The following is a 23,195-nucleotide window of genomic DNA, read 5'->3' as shown; positions in this document are numbered from 1 at the left end:
CCTTAGGCAAGTAGGGTCACTCCTCTCAGCCTCAGTTTCCTCAACTATAAAATGAGGATCATAATAGCACCCACCTTACAGAGTTGATGTGAGGATCAAATGGGATAATTTGATCCTTAAAGCACTCTATAAAAGCTAACTATTCTTATTTGTATCACAGAATTTAAAGCTTGCAAGGGTCTTAGAGATTATCTTACCTGGCCCTCTCATTTTACAGCAGAGCAAACACTTTTATAGTTGAGTCTCAGAGGAGTCATATACTTGCCTAAGACCACCGAAGAAGTAACTAGAAAAGCTGGATTTGAACCTACCCTCTGGCTTCAAAGACAATTTTCATTCCACTATATCAGGCTGTCTTATTCCTGGTGAGAGGAAGAACTAAGAAGAGGCAGAACTAACACTGGATTCCTGAAAATCTCAGAAAGTCTCAGCCCTACTTTCTGACCATTTAAGCAGGTTAAAGACTCCCAAATCCATGGCCCCAAACAAGACTGCACCAGAATAAGTTTGCATAGGTATTCTTTAAGGCAAGACTTAGAATGATTTTGATTGAATGACTGCTATTTTCTTGGGGATTAGTTTTGCAAGCAACAAGAACTTTGTAAGAAAAAGTGGTTCCTTCTGAGTCTCACCTCCTGAAGGGTGCCCAATTCTGGATGAATAAAGACCCCCTTCTTGTGCTTGAAATTATAATTCTAGAATCCTGAAGCTGAATGGAGACTTTAAAGATCTATTCCAATCTCCTCAACTGTGGATTCTATTTTTTGGTAGCTCTAGAAAAAGGTTTGTGGAGTGGGGAAGGGAAATGGGTGGGGGAAGACTGAAACTAGCAATTCCTAAAGTCAACATGCTATCTCTATCAAAATACATTTGCATAGGATATCCATCACTTCCATACTATTCTCCCTCCCCATTGACCTGTCAAAATTCTTCTCTTCTATTGAGACAACTTAGATGCTACCTCTTCCATAAAACCTTTCTTAGTAACCTCACTGAAGTGTTCTCTTACATCTTCCTCAATTTTTCCTAGAGAAAATGGTTTACATATTTCTCTTGGCCTCATTAAACTCTACATTGAATTATATTTGCCTGGTATATTTCCATCCCCCTCCACTTCTATCCCTCCAAGTGGCTGAAAATTCCCTGAGGGCATCTTTGAATTCCCAGAATGATGTCTTGCACTTAGTAGGCCTTTTGTGTTTCTTGAATTAAATACTGGGCTACAGTCTTTGGGTTATCTGCACATTTCCATTATCATGCTACTGTCAATTCACTTCTTTCAAAGGTACAGGTAAATAGGAGTTAGCTAGAAGAAAAAAAAAAGATGAACTCATCCTGTAAACCTAATAGATTCACCAAAGTGGCTTTGAAGAATAAATTTTTCATACTCCAAGGAAAGGCAATGGCCGAAAATAATGAATAAGCTTTTATATTAGGAACAAATCTGTTCAAAGAATACATTTACATTTCTGTCTATCAAGGTTATGCATTTGAGTGGTTTCCACTCCAATCATTAACAGAGCATCAAAGTCTGAAAGGGAAATGCCATCTTAAAGAAAGAAAAAAAGCTACCTTGGAACTTTTGATTTCTTAAAGAAACCATCCTTATTAATCATATACATGGGCTTGGAAGTATCAGCTAATTTTAAAAGTCATGGATTTTTCTTCTCTTTTGCCAGAATCTACCTTGGAAAAAGTGAGTAAGTCTCTAATAGATTGCACTTTTATACTAAGTGAATATGCAAGAAGAATAGGCCTATAGGATTCAGAGCTGGAAAGGACTTTATAAAACATCTAATCTATTTTACAGAAGAGAAAAAATGGCCTGGAGAGGTATAAGTAACTTGTCCAAAGTAACACAGATATTACACTATGATTTATTTAAATCTGGATTCAAACCCAAGGCTCTTTCTTTACACCAGAGTCATACGCTTAACTTCTTAAATGTAGAGCCCCAACACTGTATTGAAATATCTGGTTTTATTGATTATTTTCTATTTTATCTCAGATTCTATTAAGGACTTTACAGGAATCAAATCACTGAATTATAGGGCTATGTCACTGACAAAGAGTACGGAGCCTAGTTTTCTATTAAAAAATGGCAATTCCAAGTGCTCCTTGTTTCCTTTTTCATGGTTTGAAACAAATGTTAAATACTTGTTGAATTTAGATTTCTATAATTCCAAATGAAATCGGTCACCTTGAGAAGTGGAAATCAATGATTATCCTCCACTTTCATCTTCATTTGTCTTTTTATCTATATATTTCTTTCTTTTCCTTTCTGAACATTTCTTCCCTGCAATTCTATGTTGCTTAGGGCTCTTTTTCAAACTAAGTAATGGCTTCTTTCCCATTTGGAGGGAGCAATTTTCCTGGAATTTGATAAGTTCCTCACAGTTCCTCTACCTGGCAGCCCTACAGACCATCACTTAGCAATAATAATGGTTGCTTTCTTTAAAAGGCCAATAAACAAGTAGGTGATCCTCAGAAATTTCCCCATAGTCCTGGCATGAATGAATAGCAGATTTCTAATGCTACGGGGTTCATTCTGATTTACCAGTAATCATAAACCAGCTGTTCACAGGTAAACTAAGAGCAGATAGAGATGACTTAAAAAGGAGGAGGGATCCTTTATCTAGCAGGGCTACAAATTAGTACCTAGATGGAATCTGGAAGTGATATAATGGACTGCAGGAAAAGAAATAAATCTATTAGAACTGAATAGCTGTTTGTTTACATATCTTGCCATGAACATTACCACAAGCAGGAACAGCAGGTGTATGTGCAAGCACCATTTATTTACATAATAATATTGCTGAGTAGATTTGTAGCTTCAGGGCACACTCGCCTTTCCCCATGTGTGTGCCTAACTCCCATTAACAGTAATGGTCGTTGCTGTGTTTGCATGGAAGAGCAAGCCCTGCTACCCTATTATGCTGGCCCATGCTTAATTTCAACTCAAAAAAGAATGCGGAATGGATGTGTGCTGAACTTCAGCACTCCCACCAACGAACAGCTCCTATCTCCTCCCAAAGCGCCCTCTCAGTCAAACAGAAGGGTATTAAGATGACACTTGCTTGACTGCCTGTCTTTCTTTTCCTCATCCTTTGTGGAGACTGTCAGATAACACTCTCTGAAGGAGGGACAGCATCTCTGGGTGGGAAGGAGTTAAGAAACAGAGCCAAGCTTTCAAAACTTCTCCCAAAGACCCCTGGAGCATACAGCATTAAAATTTAAAAAAAAAAAAGGAAAAAAAATTAAAGCTCAAAATGGAATTCTTGTCATGCTCTGAACCAGGGAGTTTGTTTGTATTCTATACACAGCAGCACTGAGCCTTCTGTCGAAGCCACGCTGTGAGAAAGGGCAAAACCCTGCCGAGATGAAAGAATGTGAGGACCTGGTATAGCCTCCCCTGGCATTTACACCTGAAAAAAAAAATCACTCAAGGGCATCTTACAGAGAGCTGTGCTAATGAGCAGCTTCTCACCGGAATGGCAATGTAGCTGAGCTGATGAAAGCTGAGATGCAGCAGAATAGAAAATACTTTGGGAGTTTCTTTAAGCATCTGGGGGGCAGAAGCCTCAGATAAGACAATGCAGATTGCAAATGGCTCCTATCCACCTCCCCCCCCCCCCCATTATATTGTGAACCAGCTGATTTTTAGTAAAGTCCACTAATGGACACAGATACTTCTTTTAGGCATTCCATTTTATATATAACAATATACAACGAATTGTTTTAGGTTCCAGGTTAAAATGTCCTCTTTGGACCCCTTGACTTATTCTCTGCATTCACACTTGACACAGCAATGCAAAAACACCAGTGCATTCCATGGTGAATAGAGCAGAGTTATCTTGATCCAGTGTCTGCAAAGCCTATGACTATTTATGGCTTAGCCTCTCTCTCCCAGTCTTGATGCCTTTGCCAGTGATGAAATCCATTCGACATTCCTCAGAGTATACAGTTGTGCTGAACACTTAAAATTGTGCTTCAGGGTATCCATCTGACCTTTTCAAATGCTTGTGGGTCACTGGAGACCCAGGTGTCATACATCCATTCTCTCTTAGAGCTCAGAGAGGAAGGAAAAAGCTAGTAGATGGGCTGTTTCAAGGTTCCTGATTGCTGGAGACTCACTTCAGGATTATAGGATCATCATTTTAGAGCTGTGAGAGACCTTTAGTTTGGATTATTAAAAAACAATCTAGCCTAAACACTCTCATTTTACAGATGAGAAAACTGAAGCCCAGAGACTTGAAATATTTGCTCAAGGTCACAAAGCAAGTTCCTGGCAGAACAGGGATTAGAATCTCAGAATCCTGACTCCCAGGTCAGTGTTCTCTATTCATTGTTCATCCTATTTTAACTCTGATGTTTGTGATGACAAATAAGGGGATGCTATGGAACTTCTCAAGAAATCTTTCATGGACATAAAAATTGGAAACCTAATTCTCCATAGCTATTCCAGTTAGTTGGGAGCTTGACACCACATTTATTCTATCTTCCACCTTCGGTATATGTATGTCCATGTACAGTACATTCAAGCTCATTATTCAGTGCCATATAGAAGTCCCAGGTTTGGAGAAAGCTAAGCAGCCTGGATTTCTTTAGCTTTGGCAAATTACTGTAAATTGTGGTGATTTTCATGTCTGGATGAAGACTGCATATCCCTAGTCAACTAACTTAGAAGTTCACAGGATTCAGAGCTTTAAGGACATCTGGTCCAAACCCTTTATTTTACAGTTAAGCAAATTGAGGTCCTCAGGGGGAAGATGGTTATACCAAGGTCACGTTGGCAGTTAAGACATAGAGATGAAATTTGGACCCAGGTGGCTGGATTTCAAATTCATTGGTCTTTCTACTCTACAATGTTGCTTTCCAAGGTAGTAGTAACATCAGTGATGTCATTTATTCATCTGTGCCTTTCTCCAAGAGTCATGCTGATTCTTCTTGCTGTTTTATGAATATAGGAAAAAGAGTCCAAATAATCCAGTGTTTGACAACTCTTATACTCAACTGATTTTGGTCTCTGTTTTACTATGTGTAAAAAATTTTGTAAAAAATTGTAAAAAAAAGTACTATTTGCTTATGGTTGGTTTTCATTGAAAATATGGGCAGAGTAGAGATTCTGAATGACCAACAAGTTTTAAATATCTCAGTCATATATAAGCAGGAGTTGACTGAACCAAGCCAAATTTGGACATTTTTAGAAACCCGATCTGGGGTGGCACTATTTTAGGTACAAATCAACATTTTCCCTATTTTTAAGCAACAATTCAATCTTTACTCTATGAAACAGACAACCTTTTCCCCCAGGCTCTTATCTCTATCCATTCATTCATTCATTAACTCAGTAAGTACTAACAGATATTAGCAAAAAAAAAAGGTTAAAAAAAAGGCATCATAAAAGTGAAGAATGCCAGGTCACAGAAACCAAAGATTCAGATGAGTGAGGAAGTAAATAATGAAAGGCAAAATCCAAGACTGAGAATTCTTTCTCCCAAAGGTCACTATCTCAGTTTCCCCAATGGTCATTAGCCTCAAAATACCATGACAGCAAATAGAGAGATTTATTTTAAGAATCCTTAATTTTGGTTGCTCTATATACTCCCTCCATTGACATGGATAACAAACTGCCTTGTAGAGAATCCAGCTTTGGCTGAAAAATTTATCAACCTATAGACAATGTGGTAAAATGAGCTACTCTAAATTTATCTAAGCTAGTTCATCACTGGTCCCATTCTTGAAGCTCTTCAAGGGTGGTAAGAACTTTCAAGGCTGGCATTCTATTGCTATAGACTTACAGAGACATAGTAGGTGCTAAGTAGCTGGCCACAGTGGTAAATATTAAAATATCCATATAATTAGGAAAGAGATAATAACTGTTAAGTCATCTTATCCTTCTAGGGCATGATTGCTCTAATTGTTATATCTCTGGGGTACTGTTCAATTCAATTTCACATCTGATTGCAGATATGTGATCCTTTTATCACTGGAAAGCAGCCATTCACAGCCTGCATATCTTTAGCTACTTTTTCACTTGTGGCTTAAGGTTCCCCAAGTTCATTCCTTCATACACTCAAGGGGCCATAGAGGCTTGGTGACCAGAGACAAGGAAGAAAAAAACAACCTTTTTCTTACTACTTCCTACCTTTGTCAACTCCTTTACAGATGAAGTGAGCTCTTCAAGAACCTGGGCTTGGCACTCTCACCCCAAAAGTTTTGACTAAAATGACCAAAATTCTCATGTAACCAAGAAAGCAGGTGGTATCACTGTGAATAGATCTGACAATCAGAAATTTTCTTTGCTTTCTCAGTGTAGCAGTGCCCATGCAATGTCTGGGGCTATAAGGAGCTTTCTGCATCATTGACTTAACAACTAGGTAGTTTATTTAGACATTCCCAGACGGTGTGATTTACATGTAGGGTAGCATAAAAGAAATGCACTGAAATCCCATAGTATTTCCTCACCTGCTAAAATGACAACTCCATTATTAAGTTGAATAGAAAGGTGACAAGTACACATGGTTTCTGATCATCAGTCAGGGGTGAATTGGGGCTGGTAAAAAATAGATATTATTTTTAATGGGTAGTTCCCTTTCCTATTCTACATGAAGGACTACTCTTGAAGTAAACCTATTATTATTAATCAGTGAACTTTTGATCAGGCTCCTGGGTAGAGTTGAAACCATCTTGACCTCCATAACTATGGGGTATGTAATGTAGCAGTCATGTGACTTTCCAAAGTGCCCTCTAGTGGTCTTCCAATGGCTTTCTCAAGACCAAAGGAAGAAGAAAGGGTCTAGATGTCACAGAGTACCATTTTTCAAAGTTTTTTTTTTACCTATTTCATGGGAAAGGAGGCAGGGGGGACATTTACTGTAGTAATTAAAAAGGAGCTTCTTCTTTAGGTTCCCAAGGCTTTTCTGGTCTTAGTTTCTAATTATTTTGTCCTCTGTGTGCCCTAGAATTACCATAATAATTATTATTTTTTTGCCTACAGGTAACGGATAAAAAGTCTCTTCTGCTATTTCCAAGGATATCTAGCCCAGGGAGTCATGGAGAGAGTCAGCAATAACAATAACAAAAAAGCTTTTCTTTCTTCTCTGACCTTCTACCTTTGCTAACCACTTGCCTACCAGTCAGCTGTCCAAGACTAAGTAGTCCCTACCAACTACTTCAGACATACTCCAAAGGTCTAACAAATTTGTCTTGTCCCAGAGGGGCCTTGTAACAAAGCAAACTGGCAGTTAGCATTACTATGCCTCTATACCACAGAAGCAACATAAATGAAGTGGGGTGAAACAAGGTACCTGAATTTTCACTTTTATAATTTAGGAGAAAAATGTACATTATTATTTCTAAGTAACAATTTTTGCCATTAGAAACCAATAGGATTATTAGAGTTGCCAGATTTTTTACTTGTAATGTTAGTCCTTCAAGAGACAGTTGGGCTTAAGTATCTGTTCCCATTAGGAACTATCATTCTCTGTCTGTCTCTGTCTCTCCTCTCTCTCATTCTCTCTTTTCCTCAATGATTTATAACATTCCCTGGAATAAAATTTGGTATATTCTCTGGGGAAGCTTGGCCTTTTTTCTCCAAAGAAAAGGTAATGAAGCTTCTGGTATCCCCTGGAATCTTGGATTTATGGAGTGTCGGTGTTAGATGGGACCACAGAAGCCATCCAAGTCCTCAAACTTCATTTTACAGAAGGGGAAATTGATGCTTAAATTAGGAGAAAAGACTTGCCCAAGATATCACAATAAACTAGTGGCAGACTTAGGACTAGAACCTGTGACTCTCAACTCCTGTCTCTTGTACTTTTCATTACATGACATAAAGACTTCTTTTATGAAGCACCCAAGAAATTGTATCACCCCGTTTTTAGTCTTTGCAGAAACCATAACGGCTTAGGCCACTACAACCACCTAAAAGCCTCCCATTACACTATCTGTAAAAAGCATTGTCTTCATGGGATGGAGATAGTTAGGTGGTGCTATTAGCATTGCAGAATTACTATACATCTCAAGAAGTCCTTCAGTGTGATTTTCCATGAGAGATTACTAATAGCTCTCTCAGGGCCATTAGTAGTCTCCTTTCCAGTAATTCATATATTAGGAACCCCCGAGTTACTAAGTGGGATTACATCATGGACTTAGTTCAGTGGTGTTTTGATTCAGTACTGTGACTGCATTAAAAGTTGCCCACATAATTGGAAGGACTCCCTTTGACCTGTGGAGGTAGCAGCCTTTGACCTTTCAGCTACAGGAGACAGAGGGAGTCTGGGGGCTCCAGTGTGACCTTTCCTCCTGCCTTTCTAGGGAGAAAAAGAACAATAGGATTTCTGCTCACAATACTGGTTCTTGCCTCTGCCCAAGTGCTAAATGTTGTTTTTTTTTTCCTAGAGAAAATTGGCCCCTGAGCTAGGAGAGAAGTTTTAAAAATTGCTGCTTATAGACAATGACAAAACTCATCTCTGAAGAACAAATGGATAATTTCCCCAAACAAATGTGGGGTTTTTATTGGGCTAGGGTTGGAAGGAACTCTAGAAATCACCTATGTAAGTCCTTCATTTTATAGGAAGGAAACTAAAATATACAGAGATCTAGCTTCTTGAAGGTAGGGATTCTTTGCTCTTGCTGGCACTTAGGAAAGTGTTGAGTACATAGGAGATGACGCTCATTTACTGGGTATAACTGTAGTGACTCCCTCTCCTTCCTAACCTCTGCCTCCTAGCTTCCCTGATGACTTAGTCCAAATCCCACTTTCTTCAAGAAGCTTTTTTTTCTTTTTTTAAAAAACATTTATTGTAAATTATCAACCAATAAAATTTTATTAAGTATGTGGCTCAGTGGATAAAGCACCAGGCTTAGAGATGGGAGGTCCTGCTTTCAAACACTTAACAAATATCATCTCATTTGATCTTCACAACAATTCTGTGAGGTAGGTGCTATTATTATCCCATTTTATAAATTAAGAAATTGGAGGCAAACAGAAGTTAAGTGACTTACACAGGGTTACACAGCTAATAAATTTCTGAAGGTGGATGCTAGACCACAGGTACATGGTTCCATAGGAGTTTCACCAATATTTCACCATCTTGTGAGGTAGAGAGGAAGAGAAAATTATTCCTTTTTTATATAAGAATTTTAGGTATAGGACCTAAAGGGATTATAAGGCCCCATGATTAGTTAAGAAGTAGAGTCATTAAAAAAAAGAGGTAGAATCAGGCCTAACCTTGTCATCTATCTCCAAGCTCTTGACCCTACTACCTATAAGGAGCAAAAGTTATCAGGGAAAGGAGAAGGGGGTGATAAGAATGTAATGGTCAGAGTGCTAGACATGGGAATCAGGAAGACTGGAGTTTCAATCCTACCTCAAATATTTATTACCTATGTGACCCTGGGTAAGTCACCCAATCTCTCTCAGCTTCATTTTCCACACTTGTAAAATGTAGAAAATAATGCCTACCTCATAGACATGTTTGGTAGATCAAAGGAGGTAACATATAAAATACAAGGAATGTGAACTTGGATAGGAAAAAAAATACATCCTTTTTTCTTAGCATTTAACTAAAATCTAGCATTTCCTTCAATTATGAATGTAGGTAAAAAGAATACTGCTTTGAGGAGAAATTGACAGGCTTCACCATATTGCTAAAAGGGTCCATGGCAAAAAAAAAAAGTTTAAAAACTATTGGATTAAAATATCAAGGGAAAATTGTCTTTTCTGATGTTAAGATAATTCCTGGGACACAAATCCCATTTAAAGAATAAGGTAGTACCATTTCAATCTAAGTCATTCCATAAATCTCCAACATGGCCTGGGGAATGGGAGAAAGGAGTATACTTATTTTTCAGGTGTGAATGACACTTCCACAAAAATAGAACAAACATTAAGACAAAAAAACCTGACAAACAAATGTAGAAAAGCAGAAATATTAAATGTATCCTTTTCTGACAATCAATAAAGGGATTCTGAAGTATAGACTAAAAATTAAAAGGATAATAAATAATGTACTAATAAAGAATGAATGGGTCAAAGAACAAACCATAGTTATAATCAATAATTTCATTAAGGATAATGACAATAATAAGACAACACTTGTATCATTAAACACTTAAATCAATAAAAGAGAGAAGAAATTATCCAATTGAAATTGCAACAACAACAAAAAGAACCCTGGAAAACAAGCTAAAACTTCTTAATTAAAAACTTAGATGGAAATCCTGAATATCAAAGGGGAGATAAACAAAACTGAAGGTAAAATCAACTAATGAATAAAATGAGGGGCTAATTTTTTTACCCCCCAATAAAATTAACTACTGGCCAATGTGATTTTTAAAAAGAAAGAAAAAACCCAAATTACCAGTATCAAAAATGAAAAAAAGGAAAATTCACAATCAATAAGGAAGAAATCAAAGTAATTATTAGGAGCTATTTTGCCTAACTATATGCCAATGCCCTCCCAAACAAACTTACAATCTAAGTGAAATGGATAAAGATTTACAAAAATATAAATTGCCTAGATTAATAGAATAGAAAATTGAACACTTAAATAGCTATCTTAGAAAAAGAAATTGAATAAGCCATAAAGGAGCTCCTAAAGGAAAAAACAAAACAAAACCCGGGACCAGATGGATTTACAAGCAAATTCTACCAAATACTTAAAGAACAATTAAATCTAATTCTATATAATCTGTTTGAAAAATATATGTGAAGAAGTAGTTCTACCAATTTCCTTCTATGATGTAAATATGGTCTTGATAATCTCTAAACTAGAGTCAAAACAGGGAAAGGAAACTATGGCTCAATCTCTCTAATGAATATAGATGCAAATTTTTAAAAGAAAATACTAGCAAGGGGAATACAGCAATATAATATAAAAGTCAGACATTAACTCAATTGGGTTATACAGGATTGCAAGCCAGTTCAATATTAGGAAAACAATAAACATAACTGACCATATGAATACTAAAAAGAGCAAAAAACATGATTATTTCAAAGATGTGGAAAAAAGCTTCTGACAAAAATATCCATTCCTGCTAAAACTAGAAAGAATAGGAATAAATAGAACTTTCCTTAAAGTTGATTGTATTTCTCTAAAACCAAGAGCAAGCATTATGTGTAATGAGGATAAACTAGAAGCCTTTCCAATATGATCAGGGATGAAACAAGGATGTTCATTATCACCATTACCACTTAATAGTGTATTAGAAATGCAAGCTCTAGCAATAAGACTAGAAAAAGACAAAACATAGTCAATGAGGAAAGAAAAGTATCATCTTTTGCAGATGACAATGGTTTACAAGGAGAACCCTAGAGAATCAACTAAAAATCTAACTGAAACAATGAACAACTTCAGCAAAGTTGTAGGATATAAAATAAAATCACACAAATCATTAGTATTTCTGTATATTACCAACAAACCCAACCATGAGAAAGAGAAATTCCACTTAAAATAACTATAGATGGTATAAAATACTTGGGAATCCATCTGCCAAACAGGAACTATATGTACACAGTTATGAAACACTCTTCATACAAATACTGATCTAAATAGTTGGGAATGTATTTTAATTTAAAATCTAAGAATTTTTTTTTATGTATTGAAATATTTCCCAAAAGTCATTTTATTAAGGCAATTGTTTTGAATTAATAAAAAATGTGTCAACCTAGTTGGAGATGTTGTATGGACATAATAATAAACCTGTCTTTCTTGAGCAATTATTTTGTGGTTTAGACTTTTCAAAATTCAAACTGGACTTTTCTTGAATTATCATCTAGCAGAGTTATGGGCACATAGTAGGTGCATAGTATATATTTTAACTTATTAATTGGTGTTAGATTTAAAATAGTTTTGAGTGTTAAATAGTTGTAGATAAGAGAGTGGGAGCCATAAACTGTGATAATTAAAATGTTTGGGAGCAAGGGAAATATATGACAATTATGACCGCTGAAATATGTATTCTACGGTGTCTTGGTTTTATATAAATATAAGATGGTCGCCAGGGAATATATTCCCAATTTATGAATATGCCCAAGCCAACTGGGTTTTATAGAGAAATTTAATTTATAATACACTGATTAATCAATAGAAAAAGAGAGAAAGTAAGAAAGGAATAAGAATGAAGGGCCTCAAGCCAATAAGACCTAGACCTCAGTCCTAAGAGATAAATCAGTCAGTTGGTTTCATCACTCACCCAAGATCTCTCTAGGTAAGGCTTCTCATGCCAACCTCAGGCTCCACCTTCAAGAGAGCCTCCTTTCAAGAAATGTTTCTAGAGAATTCTCCTCCCGACTCCTCCTGAGTTCTCCTTCCACAGCCTCCTTCAAGACCTCTCCAGGAGCTCTCCCTCCAGGACCTCTCTCCTCTCAGCCATCTTTCAGAGCATCAACCTCCTTCAGAGCCACCCTCCTCAGTCCTCAGACCCCACTATCTTTAAGGCAACAATCTCAGTTCCCTCCCCTCAGTTCTCACATCTACCAATCACTGTCAATGTCTCCCCTGTGCCAATGGTGGCTCTAGCTTAATCCAGGACCTCCCAGAGGTCTCTCCCCTTTTCACATGTCTGTTGAAGGTCATATTCTCAAATAATTAAATCTTGATCTTTGCTGCAGCCCTTCCTAAATCCTGTTACTCTGAGTAGGGTGGACATTGTAGTTTCCAAGACCTGGTTCTGTCATTCCAAGTATCTCTATTGTATCAATTCTAAAATCAATCATGACTCAAAGAACTTCCTGTTCTATGCTTAAGCATAGGTCAAAGCCCTTTCCATTGTTTAGCAAAAGGTTTCTGTCCTAAAGTAGTCTTAAGTAGGGAGGAGAAGGATCCTCCCATGCCAAGGGGTTTCACATTCCAATAGAGTTCTTACTATCAGTAGGAAATTTTTTCCAGTATGAGATTTCCCAATGGGGAAATTTCCAACATTCATAAGTCTAAGAAATTTTAAGGTTTACAGGAAAATATTAATTGTTCATGCATAGGCTGAGCCAATATAATAAAATGACAATATTATCTAAATTAACTTTCTTGTTCAGCATCATTTTAATCAGACTATGAAAGAATTACTTTATAGAAAAATAATATAATAATATTAGGCTAAAATAATAATAGAATTCATGTGGAGGAACATTAAGATCAAATAAGTCTAGGGACTAAGTAAAAAAAAAAGGGAAGAAAGGGGTCTACTAGTCCCACATTTCAAACTAAACTACACAGATATAACTGTTAAAACAATTTGGTCCTGGATAAGAAATAGAAATTGAACAGTGGAATGGATTAAGTACATAATTCATGGAAACAAATGACCTAGTGTTTTATAAAACTAAAGATCCCAGCTAGTGGGGCGAGAACTCACTGTTACACAAAAACTCCTGGGAAAACTGGAAAGTAATCTGACAGAGGGCAGGCATAGTCTAATATTTTATACCTTATATCAAAATGAACTCAAAATGGGTAGATGATTCAGACATAAAGGGTGATATAATCAAATTAATGGAGCATGAAAGAAGCTACCCATCAGATTTATGGATAGGGGAAGAGTTTATGACCAAACAAGAGACAGAAAGGTTCATAAGAGGCAAAATGGTTAATTTTCATCTCATTTCATCTCAAAATTAAAAAGAGCTCTTGTACAAATAAAGATAATGTTGCTAAAACTAGAAGAAAAGCAGGAAATGGGGGGGGAAGAGACTTTTGCAGCAAACTTCTCTGATATGGATCTCATTTCTAAAATATGTAGGGAACTAAGTCAAATTTACATGAGTAAGCACCATGCCCTCATTGGCAATTGGTTAAAGGATAAGAATGTAGTTTTCAGAGAAAGAAATTCAAGCTATCAATAGTCATAGGAAAACCAGCTCTAAATCATGAATAATTAGAGAAATGTAAATTAAAACAACTTTGATGTACCACCTTGCATCTCTCAGATTGGTAAAAGATGACAAAAAAGGAAAATGGCAAATGCTGGAGATGTGGAAAATTAGGTATACTAAGGCACTACTAATGGAATTGTGAACTAGTCCAACTATTCTGGAAAGCAATTTGGAAACAAGCCCAAAAAGCTATTAAACTCTTTAAGCCAGTGATTCCACTACTATGTCTATAAACCAAAGAGATCAAAGAAAGAGGAAAAAGACTCATGTGCAAAAAATATTTATAACATTTGTTTTTATGGTGGCAAAGAACTGGAAACTGAGGGAATGCCCATCAAATGATAAAAGATTGAGTTGTGATTTATGACTGTGACGGAATACTTCTGTATTATAAAAAATGACCAACAGGATGATTTCAAAAAGCCTGGGAAGACATGTATGAATAAATGCAAAGTAAAGGGAGCAGAACCAGGAGAACTACCTGCATAGTAACAGAAATATTCTGATAAGTGACTGTGCAACAGTTAATAACTTTAGACAACACAATGACTACAATTTAAAAGTAATCACGATGAAGCATGAGAGAGTAAAAACGTGTGTGTATTGTAAAAATAATAATCAATGAATTGATTATGGATATAAATTGATTAGCTACTCTGCTTGCTGTGCTTACAAAGTATCTTCAGTTTATATAAGTGAAGTGAAGCTCATAAGTGAACTTCTCTTCAGGGCCAGGCACAAGGATGCTAAGGAGACTCTTGTTATACAAAAATAAACTATTTATTGAGAATATAAGGATATGAAAGGATTTATAACTCTAAGGGAATTCCAATTCCACCCAAATAAAACTCCCTGGTTTCATAAGGGACCACTTCTCCTGTTTTCACAGGCTACATTGATCCTTCTTGATCTGACTAACCCAAATTTTCCTTATTCTACAATAAACTAACATTATAATCCTTATAAGAAGTATATAATTCTCAACTTTGTCTCCAAGTTATAAAAATAACAAAGGCTAGCTGGCTGAGCCTCAGCAAGAACCAAGTTAGGACTCTGAGCCTTAGCAGATTCAGAGTCCAAACCAAAGACCAGTCTTTGGTCTTTCTTTGGTCTTCTCAGAGATAAAACAATTTATGAAACAGTAAAAGACAGTCACTAGTGCTTCCCAAGTTGGAAAAGGAAATCATTTAGCTCCTTCAGGTTTCCCCTCCTTTCTTTCTACCTCAGACAGTGAGGAGAGAGAGAGAAAGATGTCACTGCTCCCAGCACTGAGAGAGTAACTGCCACACTGGAGAGCATAATTGTCACAAAAAAACCGTTACCCCTCTGCCATACACTGTCAACATTCAAAACGAACACTCTCTCAAATCTGTTTCAAATCCAATTCTTTCTCAAGTCATCTTCTCCATTTCTTACCTCTAAACTAATGTAACAAGACTTATTTTTTAATATCACCTTTATATTATGTGTGTGTGTAAGAGACAGAGAGAGAAAGAGGGAGGGGGAGGATGGACTCAGAGTGCAAGTAAAGCATATTTTCTTTTCTTGCTTTTGTTTTGGACATGGCTAAAATGAAAAATGGGAAATATATTTTTTTAATGTATTGATTTCCCCCTCCTTTGGAATGGGGGGAAGTGAAGGGGGAAGGGGAAAGAGGGAATTTGGAATTGAAAATAAAACTGTATTAAGAAAACAAAAACAAAATATATATTCTGAGACTGTTTCCGGCTTTTCTAAAACAAATATCCACAAAGCAACAATAGATACTGAAAATGTTAACTTGATTTTGTACATTCCAACAGAATACAGTAATGTAGAGAGTTTCTTGGAGTTCATAATGGCAGAATCTGACCAATGTCAGTATTTCCTTTAGGGCTTTTTAGTTCCCCTCCAATTTTTTTCCCCTCAAATCGATTAAGTGTTTTGTGTTTTTGTTTCTTCCACACATATTGACTCAGCATTTGCCAGAAGGAAAATCAAATTTTGGAATCTGCTAAACTCTGGGTAGTAGCCTAAAGTTCCCAATTCCACACCATTGATTTTCCCCTTGGAATGAACCTCTCTCTTCTGAGCTTTTAATCCAGTTGAAGGTATTTCCCCTGGAAACATAGAGAAGAACTTAACTCTTAAAATTCCTATTTGGGAAATTCAGTGCCTGAAACTTGAGTGGATTAATTCAATAATATGATGAGATGGTATTCTATATTAAAGAAAAAGATACAGAAAACCAAAATTGATGCTCAAATAGAGAGTGAGAATGAATGGCCATTGTGGGCACCAAAAGGCTGGGATATTTTCAGACCTTTAGTATACTGTCATGACCAGTTGCCCAGCTTTTTAGGGTGTGATAATGGATTGCGAGATGCAAGCGGGGAATGATTCTCCCTTTTTCTTTTTCCCACTTGGCCCACTAAATTATTCGGACATACACATACATGTATACTCAGATACCAACCTCACTGCACCTTTTACACACACACACACACACACACACACACACACACACACACACACACACACACACACACAGCTATTTCCATTGCCTCCACTACCTCAGAGGCAAAAAAGAGACTAAGAAAACTTAAAATATGATAGCCCATCAAGGACATGTTTCTGACACACTAAACTGAAGGAAGAACATAGCTTGTAAAATAGTGATTAGAAGCCAAAGAAGGAGAGGAAAGAAAGGAGCTAAGGGTGCCAAGGCTAGTGGACACAATTTTCCTCTTAGAGTAGTTAAGAAGGGCAGGGGCATATGTGTTGAGACAATAGCTGATTACCATGGGATATGATTGGGGGTGGGGTCAGGAAGGTTCTGTGTATTTGTATACTGAGGTAAGGGACAAATGAATGGAAATGATCCATTGGAAACTAATTGTACCGACCCTGAATGCTACAGGCCAACCAAGCCCCAAGTCTCAGTTATCCAAAGTGGTGTTATATAATTAGAATTCAGCTTTATTGCACATTAAGGGCTAAAGAGCTCAGCCCGATTATAGAGGTAATTTTGGCATCCAATTAAGGGAGCATTCTGCTTTCAACTCTACCGTGTTTCAATGAACTTGAAACAACCATGCCAACGTGACAGGCTATCTTATTGCAACTTCCTATTTATAATTATGAATATCTAGGCAATAAGGGCAGGAAAAATGACTGCTCTTTTGGAAGCTACTTACTTGTCCAAAGGAAATCAGCGTGCTTTATGAGCATTGGAAATGCTCTAAGCTAGGAACCATAAATGGCACTTCCTAGACTACTTGAAGGTCATTTTTTAAATAATGAGACAATTAAAAAAAATGCCAATCGGCAAACACATGTTAACTTACCTTTAAATTTAGATTGCAGGCCCCCTATTACTAAACATACAAGAAAATCATTACTTTATAGCTGCTATCATATTGTATTCCAAAATTTGGGCATTGTGGGAACTGAACTAGCTTAAGTCTAATTTGATTAGAATTCTCTTTAGTGAGTGCAAATGTATATAATTAGTTTAAAATAGTGACAGAATACAGGTTTTGGAAAGATGTACATGTGAGGATTTAGTTCTGGGACCCCTCCTGTTTGCAAATTTTTAATTAGGTGCAGTCTTCCTCCATTATAGTACAGGCTACATAAGGACAGGTACTCTCTCTCTCTCTTGTTTACATTTAAATCCCCAATACTTAGCCCAGTGTCTGACATAGTAAGCATTTAATAAATTATCTATCTATCTATCTATCTATCTATCTATCTATCTATCTATCTAATAAACCTGAATCTTTAATAATTTATTTTCAGTTCCATTCTTTCCTAAAAAGAAGTTTTTAATTCAATTCATCCAACACTTATTAGGGATATGGGATGTGTTAGGTACTGAGTATACAAAGCTAGAACTGTATAGTCCTTGCTCTTGACCTTAAAATCTAGGTGGAGGAGGAAAGATGAGACTAAGACATACACAAATAAGTATGATACAAGTTACTTCTATATGCTACTTATTGTGTACGCTCATAGCATGCAAGCTCATTAGGTAAGGATTATGTCATTCTTTGTTCTTGTATCCTCAGTGTCCAGCAAGGTGTCTGGTGCATAGTTGGCACTTACTAGATTTGTAGATAAAAATATAGAGCATTTATTAAGAGCTTATAATGTGTTGGCCCCTCTGCTAAGCACAGGATTCAATATAAGCAAGACAGTTTCTATTTGTTGATTCATTGACTGACTGATTAAAATATGTTGGAGCAGTTAAATGGAGAGGACGTATTTCAAGAGCAAAGGATCCCTTCTAGCTGGCAAGTGATGGTAGTGGTAGGGGGGGGGGTCAGGCTTCATGGTGGATGAGGAGATGGGAATGGACCCTGAATAGAGGAATTTTAACTGGCAGAGTGCCAAGGGAGTTTGCTCTAGGCATGGGGGTCCTGGAGTACCACTGTATCGTTTCAGGAGAAGGCAGAATAAAATCAGGGAAAGGGGGCCTTCACAGAGAATTCTAAGAAAGTAAGTATCATGAAATCAGGCTGGGTCCAGAGAGTGAAGGTCTTGAGCTAAAAGGGCCCATTGTAAGGGAAACTTGATCAAGGCTAAGGAGACCTTGGTTCTACTAATGATGCTATCTGGGGTAAGTTGGTTAACTTCTCCAGGCTTCATTTCCTCATATGTAAAATAAAGCAGGCAGGCAGCATGGTTTCTAAGGTTAATTTACTATCAGATCTGAAGTTTCTGGATTCTAGGAAGGCTTTGGGGCAGAGGAGTGATACAATCAGGAAGATTACTTTGACAGATATAAAGTGAGAAATGGTTGGTATTAGAAACATCATTATTCCCTTAGATATATTTTCACCTAATTCAATTTTCTCACAAGTAAAGTAGGAGACATTGTTAACCTCTAGGCTGGAATAGCAAGGGACTGTTTGTTGTCAGGATGACAGGAGAGAGAAAGAGCTAGCATAGTTCTAGACTATACTAGGCCTAGCTTTGGCCAATGCTAATAGGCTCTTAATACTTAAAAAAAAATTGGATTAAGAAAAATTCCCCTCCTCAAACTCCAGGAGATCCAATCTTTCCAAGTATGGGTTTACCAAAACGGTAAGTCACTCACAACATCTGCAAGAGATTATAATTAAGCAATAATTTTTTTAAGAAAGAATTTGTATTAACCAAATTTATGACTATGAGAAACAAATGTAGCAAACAAACACAGAAAAATTGCATATTAGGATGCTAATTAGATGCATTTCTATTTATAAGCAGCCTTGATCAGGCTAAAGCATTTTCCGTTTCAGGTGTCAGTGTTACGCCCACAAATGTAAACAATTCCCTTGACTGGAAAACACCTGCTTGTCTCTGGAGATGGGAGTGTGCTAAGGAAAGACTATTCCCAGTTGCTTGGAAGGAAGGAAGAATATTATATGTTTCTTCAAGCAGGATTATGGACTCTTTTGTCATCTGATAAGGCTGAGACTTGATGTGATTTGGCCATGGTTAGAAGAATGCATGGAAATGGACTTCTCTCTTGGAGACACAACTTGAAATGAATCCCTGAGGACTAGAGCAAAACATCCCTTCTTACCTCAAGGGAGACACCTGGTCAGTGAAGCTGCACTGGCCTTCCCAAGGCAGCAAGAGTGGGGAGAAATGAGTCTGCTCATTCTCGAGTATGTTTCAGAGATACACCAGGAACCCCCTTGCACAGGTGAAAGGATGAGTCTGGATCACTTCATCCAATGACTTTTTTTTCTGGCAAAATACCAAGGAATCCTTTATTAAAGTTTTACTTGTGCTTCAAAGTCTCACACCCCGAGGAGAGGCTTATGCCAATAGAAATCCAGCTCTGGTAAAGCCTACCAAGCCTAGAAGGTTTTGAGGGACGGGTCTGGTGATAAAACATTTATGTGTCAACAGAAGCCAAGCTAAGGCCAGAAGAATTTCATCCCATCATTTGCAACAGGCTGAAAAATTTCTTGGCAAGAGCATTTTCCTGAAAGTCATTCACCAGGTCTTGGCATCAGTGGACTCAACCCAATGAAAATATAAGTCTTGGAAGTGGTAGAATATGGCACTGGGTTATGAAATGTAGACCCTTTCACCAGGAAGGATGATGCATTCCGGATTTAAGTGTAGGTCCCAAATGACTGATCATCCTATCTTTCTGAGCCCTCTGCAGTGACAAAGAAAAACAACACTTGTTCCCATAATCACATCTAATGATGCCTATAATAGTTCCTTATAATAGTCCTCCTGACCTGAGGAGAGAAATTTGTTCATTATCTGTTCTCTGGGACCTTCACTCATTTTAAAATTTCTCTGAGATTGTCATCCCTTTACTGAACTCTTTATGCTGTTGAAGCTACTATTAGACATACTGTTGTTCTCTTGGTTCTTCTCATGGTGTCTGGCATCATCTCATAAAAATCTTCCCATGATACTCTGAATTCATCATTGCTTCTTATATCATAATATTCTATTATATTCATATATCCTACTTTTTTCTGAAGTTACATGAAAAGGTAAACATGATGTTAAGGTTAAACTGCATCCATGTGAATATGGAGAGATGATATAAATATAAGTATATGTATATGTGTATATATATATGCATGATAAGGTCAGAGAGCTATAAATATATAATAAATATATGTAAATATGTAATACATTAAAAATAAAGATTACATATAAATAAATATAAATATGTACATTTATATCCCTCTGACCCTATCATATCAGGGGTCATAGAGGGTGTCCAATGAGACAGGGCTTAGGAGTGGTTTTGTTATGTCTTGAAGATCTTAAGAAAAGAATGAGGAAAGAAAGGAGAAAAGGAATACATTCAGTGGGGAGGGAAAGAAAGGTATGGGGAAATTATCTCTCATAATCAGGGTGCATAAGTAAATATCTATTATCAACACCAGGAGGAAGGGGTGAGGGGGACAGTTAAAACTTGGACCTCCCTTTCAACTGAACTGGTCAAAACAAGAAAGAATACATACACGTAGTCAATGTAAATCTTGAAATCTCTCAGACTTGTGAATGTTAAAAATTTCCATATTGAGGAATCCTCCATTGGAACAAATTCCCTACTGGAAGCATTCCCCATTTTGATGTGAGAACTCACCAGGATCAGAAATGGGAGGACCTGTACTCCACCCGTACTTAAGACTGCTTTAGGGGAGAAAACTCCTTGCAATGGGAGGACCTCTACTCCACCCCTACTTAAGACTGCTTTAGAGGAGAAAACTCCTTGCTAAACAATGAAAGTACTTGGACCCATGCTTATGATGAGGCAGGGAGTTCTTTGAGCCATGCCTGTTTTTAGAATTGATACAATGGGATGCTAGGTACCTATAAAGGTCAGGCAGGTTTTCTCTTGATGGGATTAGTTGACACAGCAGTGTTTTCTCTGGTTCAGACTTACTGAGGGGATTAGTCGACTTAGCTGGAATTCAGATGGGCTGTCTTTTAGAAAACATCTACGGTGATTGGTAGATGGAAAAACTTAGGGGAGGTGACATAGGAAAAAAACCCCTATATAAGAAAAGGAATCTCTTGAGCAAGAGATCCTTGGATCCTTGGAGATAGATCCTTTTGGAGGAGACCCTTTGAATATCTCTTGAGAAGAAGTCCCTTGGGAGGCTGACTCTGGCTAGAACTGCCTCTGGGGAGATTCTGTTCCCCAGACACCCTTGCTTAAGATAAATCTTGTGGTGAGTGATACAAAAATGACTGATTCTCTCTCTCTTAAGACTCAGGTCTAGGCTATGTTGGCTTAAGGCCCTTCATACTTATTTCCTTTTTCTCTCTTTCTGTCTTTTCTTTAATTCCACATTTGTATTATCTCTATAAAACCCAGTTGACTTGGGTATATTGAATAATTGGGAATATTTCCCTAGCGACCACCTTATATATTTGATTTAGAAACCAAGACACTGTAGTGAAACATATTTTCTGCAGTCAAATTTACTCACCCTCTCTTACATCTATCACAATTTATGCCATACACTATTTTAATTACAACAGTTTATGGCTGATCACGAAGTTGGTGAAAAAACCCTCAAAAGACTTCTGTGAAATCTCTTTCCTTTATCTCTTTGCTTTATTACTTGTCTATCAGTCAGTTTTGTTTTCTGTTTTAACTTGGCTTCAAAATTACAGCTGCAAGAACGGGTGAGTAAAAAACCTTTTTGATTCTCCTTAAATTTAAGCTGTCTTAGATTTTAGCAACAGGACCTAAAGTCCTGGCTAGGAGAACTTTTTCTAAATCCTTTCCTTTAGGGAACAACTGCCTAAATTAAGATTAAGACAAACCTGGGAAGCATTTTTGGCCTTGTCCTGCTTCCCACGTGTTTACTTTAGAAATATGGAGTCACAGACAGTTCAGAACTTAGTTGACAACTGGTGTTTCAGTAAATACTTTGTTCTTTTCTTAGTACAAACATTGGTCTGCAGCTTACTTAACAGCTGGCTCATCAGCCCCATGACTGACCAATCTTATAAATACAGAATTCCTTGTCTCTCTGAAAGAGCTCATCCCATGGAACTTATGGCAAAATCTAATCAACATACTTTTAATATTGTATTTCCTTGAAGAACTCAATTCTCAGTCAAACCAACCAATTGCTCCCTCTAATATTCAACAAATTGAAGAACTAAATACTTGGCAGGAGCTTATAGAGGAATGTCAGGGAGAGAAGCATTAACAGATGCTTATAAGAAGCATTAACAGAGAGTTAAGAACATTATCAGAATCTCTCTCCCCCCCCCTGCTTCTAACGAACCCACCCCTCCCTCTGCCCCCTCAGCCTCAGAAAACCCACCCACTCCTCCCACTGCTCATGCTTCCGACCCAACACAATCAACTCTAAGTTCACACCCTACCCATACTTCTGATCTTAATCCCTCTACTTCATACCTTACTGATTCCTCCAATTCAAACACCTCTGTATCCTTTCACACTTCTTCCTTGGCTCCTCCTTCTCATCCTACACAATCCACTTTAAGTTCACATTCCAACCTAAATTCACACCCTACCTCTGAATTTTCTGGCACCATGGGACAACAACAAACCCTTCCTTTTAATGTGCCCAACTCTTCTATTTCTCAGACTTACCCAATTGAAAATGGAGCAAGAAGCCTAGAAACAGGAGTATCAAATAACTTAGATAGCTTATTTCCTTTAAGGGAAGTACCCACTTTTAATAAAAATGGAAACTTGGTATCTGTAAGACATCATACACCTTTTACTCCAGAGGATTTAAAAAATTGAAGGAAGATATGCCATCATTTGAGGATGAACCAATATTAATTATAAAAAAAAATTAGAGAACATATTCAGAACTTTTGA

At 37.2% G+C, this 23,195-nt stretch overlaps 1 protein-coding gene across 3 annotated transcripts in view; it reads right to left on the bottom strand.

Moving 5' to 3' along the window:
- Window positions 1–23,195, bottom strand: part of ACSF3 (acyl-CoA synthetase family member 3) — a 237,775-nt gene that overhangs the window by 55,533 nt on the left and 159,047 nt on the right. The gene's annotated exons all lie outside the window — the stretch shown is intronic.

Source organism: Monodelphis domestica, chromosome 1 (assembly GCF_027887165.1).
Source record: "Monodelphis domestica isolate mMonDom1 chromosome 1, mMonDom1.pri, whole genome shotgun sequence".
NCBI classification, from domain to species: Eukaryota; Metazoa; Chordata; class Mammalia; order Didelphimorphia; family Didelphidae; genus Monodelphis; species Monodelphis domestica.
The sequence above is the reverse complement of the archived record's forward strand: the minus strand, read 5'-3'. Positions and strand labels throughout refer to the sequence as shown.